The sequence below is a fragment of the Myotis davidii genome, unplaced genomic scaffold, assembly GCF_000327345.1.
Source record: "Myotis davidii unplaced genomic scaffold, ASM32734v1 scaffold646, whole genome shotgun sequence".
Taxonomy (NCBI): domain Eukaryota; kingdom Metazoa; phylum Chordata; class Mammalia; order Chiroptera; family Vespertilionidae; genus Myotis; species Myotis davidii.
Window position 1 is genome coordinate 371,093 of NW_006296801.1, and position 4,395 is coordinate 375,487.

Genomic DNA, 4,395 nt, shown 5'->3' on the forward strand with positions numbered 1-4,395 from the left:
GGGCCGGATAGGGGGGAGCTCCCCAACCCCCTGATCGGCCCTGCTTTGTGTGTGACAGGGTGTGGCGCCCCAACCCCCGCCCCCCATGGGCCCTGCTCTGTGTGTGACAGGGTGGAGCCGCAACTTCCCCATTGGCCCTGCCCTTAGTGTGACAGTGGGGAGTGCCCCAACCGCCCAATCAGCCCTACCCTGATCATGACTGAGGGTGGCATCACAATCTCACAATCTCCCTGCTCTGTGCATGACCGGGGGCTGCGCCCCAACTCCCCAATCAGCCCTGCTCTGAGCCCGACCAGGGGCTGCACCTAGGGATTGATCCTGCCCTCTGCCACTCGGGAGCAGGCCTAAGCCAGCAGGTCATTATCTCCCGAGGGGTCCCAGACTGCGAGAGGGCACAGGCGGGGCTGAGGGACCCCCCTCCCCCCCGCCGAGTGCACAAATTTTTGTGCACTGGGCCTCTAGTAACTATATAATCTTGGGCATTAAGCAGCTGAATCAATCTCTTAAACCCAGCTTCTATGCCTGCCAAAAAGGAATTAATAGCAGCAACCTCAGATAATAATTGTAGCCCTAGCCGATTTGGCTCAATGGATAGAGTGTCGGCCTGTGGACCAAAGGGTCCCAGGTTCGATTCTGGTCAATGCACATACCTTGGTTGCAGGCCCCTACCCCGCCCAGGCCCTGGTAGGGGCTTGTGCAGGAGGCAACCAATAGATGTGTTTCTCTTACATCGATGTTTCTCTCTGCCTTTCCCTCTCTCTAAAAGTCAATGGAAAAATATCCTCGGGTGAGAATTAACAACAACAACAACAAAAGAAGTTGTAAGGAATAATGAGCTGCATGCACATAGTAAATGCTCAATAAATGGCAGCTATTATATATCATTTAAACTGAACAAGTGGTTTATAAAACCAAATTTAATAATTAACTCTGTGGGGATGAAGGTAATATTCTAAGCTGAAGCCACAATGTCAAATTAAAATGCACAAATTTTTAGAGGAAAAATCATAAAGTGCTTAAATAAGGGCAATACAGAGAACTATAGTATCCTCCAAAGGATGTCATAAATGTTGATACACCTATCACAATGCCTAGGTAAAAAGTACTAAACTGGCAACTCAGAAAAAGATATATGTATGTTAAAAAGTGCCTTTTAGCCCTTGCCGGTTTGGCTCAGTGGACAGAGCGTCCACCCCTGGACTGAAGGGTCTCAGGTTCGATTCGGGTAAGGCTGCATACTTCAGTTGCAGGCTCTGGGGCGAGTTCAGGAGGCAGCCAATCAATGTGTCTCTCCCTCTATCTTGCCGCCCTTTCCCCTTCCATTCTCTCTAAAAGATCAATGGAAAAATATCCTCGAATGAGGATTACAAAAAAAAGTGCCTTTCAAGGGATAACCACCCTAGGAAACTAGGACCCTTTAAACAGCATTAAGAACTGCGTTTTAAAAATACTTAAATTTATAAAGAGCAAAACTCATCTGACTATAACAGACTTTTTCATCAAGAGCATAATAGCTCAACATATCTGCTCAAACCACTTTCTCACATGCTAAAAATTTATCATTTTAATTCCAAATACACCTGTGTGTCTTCTATCTCACAAACATCTGTAATAAAATTTATAATACAAGAATATCTGTAGGTGCGTGGTTCATGAAAGGAGTTTTGAATGAAGAATTCTTTTTGTTTTTCATTTTTAATTTATTGAATGACTTTAGAGGAGGGAGAGAGAAAAAACATCAATTTGTTGTTCCACCCATTTGTTTGTTGATTCTTTTTTTAAAATATATTTTTATTGATTTCAGAGAAAGGGAAAGGGATAGAAACATCAATGATGAATCATCCACAGCTGCCTTTTGCACGCCCCCTATTGGGGATAGAGTCTGCAACCTGAGCATGTGTCCTTGGCAGAAATCGAGCCTGGGACCCTTCAGTCCGCAGGCAGATATGCTCTATTCACTGAGCCAAACCAGCTAGGGCCATTGGTTGATTCTTATATGTGCCCTGACAGGGGATCGAACCCACAACCTTCGTGTATCAGGAAGACATTCTAACTAACTGAGCGACCCAGCCGAAAGGATTTTTGAAACATTTCATTAGATCCTGAAATTATTTCAATTTACTGAAGAAACTGAGGTTCACAGAAATTAAGTAATTTGTACTACAACCCACATATTACACAGTTCAACACTAAAACCCATATCTTTTAATTCAAATTAAGTAATTTGTACTACAACCCACATATTACACAGTTCAACACTAAAACCCATATCTTTTAATTCAAATTAAGTAATTTGTACTACAACCCACATATTACACAGTTCAACACTAAAACACATATCTTTTAATTCTTTCTAATACATAACTCCTTCCAGAAAGACTCAATTCAAATCTTGTTGGTTGGACCAGTATTGTTTCATCAACTATTTCAAGTAGGTTAACCATCACCAAAGGCCTGAAAATGACAATCTTTGCCGTGCACAGTAATGGCATTTCACCTGCAGAGACTTTTCATTTGCCAAGTATCCTGAATTGTGTAATATTAATAATTATTGTTAGGTCACCTTATGACAAGACATATTATAGTTGGAAATACAGTGGCTGAGCCCACTGGTATAATCTTTCAGCCCATATTATTTCCCATTTTTTACTTAGCTGGTGTCTCATGGTTCAATTCTAAATAGAAAGATAACATGAAATATTAAACTGATTCTGATTTTTTTTATCTTGTTATTAATATAAGCCAAATGTAGTTGCCAAAATACTTAAAAGGAATGGAGGGGCAAAATACAATAACATCACAGAGGTCTATCCCTGTCTTTAAATTTGGTCAAAGTATATTCCAAAAACAATTTATCAGCAATCCCTTTCCCCAAATTCCCACATTTTCCCTCTGATAGATTATTATCATTTCCCAAGGTATCCTAAAAGCAAATTACTAAGGCATTCTAACTCAAAATGACCAATTCCTTAGAAATTAAATGCAAATACAACCTAATTAAATTACTATATTGGAGGACTTAAGTTTTAAAGAAATTCTATAGGAAGCCTTTATATAAAGTCTTAATGTAACTAGTCACCCTCCTATTTTATATTATATAAAAAATTAGCCTTTTATGTGCCAGAGAGTAGAGATGATTTCGGTAAGAAAGAAGAAATATAAGCCTGCACCATAACTACTGTATTTATTTGGGTCCCTGGTAACATAACATCATTTTCTCTATAGGTAATATTTTAAAGAACTTCACAATTGGGCCCTTCCTAACAATGTAAATATAGAGTTAACAGAAACTTCATTTCTATGGAGAATTGAAGATGGAAGAGAAACAGCTGTCTTGTACAATACCCAGTCCACTCTGGCCATCGAATACAGACCAAAAAAAAAAAAAGATCTATTTGGAAAACGTTTCTTCTCCAGCCAAGGGCCGTGCCCAGATAAAGGCAATGATCAGAGTACAACAAAAAACCCTTCTCTGAGGGAAGAAATGTGCCAGAAAGAAAAGGGGAAAAAAAAGGCACGCATCGGAAATAACTAGGGAGAGAGTGTGCGCGCTGTGTGCGGGCTAGAGGCAGCGGGCGCAAACGCTGAGATGCTCCAGCGAAGACCCAGCAGCAGCAGGAAGTTTCAATGGGGCCGGGCGGAGCATGCGCCCTGCGCCCGCGCGGTGGCCTTCTGTGGAAGCAGCACCACTTGCAAACACCAATAATAGACCAGCGGCACCGGAGAGAAACATGAGCAACAAGCACCTCTTCAACTGTTTCCCCTGCGTCGGAGCCCCTCCTCCAGCCTACATATTAACCACCCCACCCGGCAGATGGGAGGGCGACTTCTCCTTCCCCTAAGCCTGGCTGCCAAGATGAAGGGGGAAGGGACTGAAAAAGTGGGGAGATGCTTTTCTATGGGGGGGGGGAGAGGAAGAGAGGGAGGGAGGGTGGTGTTAGGATGGAGAAGACGGAGAGAGAAAAACTATGGGGAGGAGAAATTAACCCTCTACTCTCCAAAGTGGAGGTGAGCCGACTTAGTCCCCCAAAGCGAGAATGGAGGAGGACCCCCCCCTCCCACGGGGGAGGAGCAAATCTGCCTCCTGGCAGGAAGGAGTTTGGGGGGTTAAATGGGCCCTCGGGGGAGAAGCCAAGAGGGACGAGAGCCGACTCTCTCCGGGGAGTTCCCACTAGAGGGAGAGCTGGTGTCCGCCGGCCCCCGCCCACCCAGGTGGAGGGAAAGAAAGGGGGCGCCCCAAGAGGAGCCCAGCCTCTCCCGAGATGGTCAAGAGGAGGGTGGGAGGAGGGGAAGCGGAGCAAGGGAGAAGAGGAGGAGGAGAAAAGCGCAAGGCTGGCCGGAACCTGCGCTCCCCTTCCCCCGCCACCGAGAGGGAGACGGGGTGGAGGGCCGGCC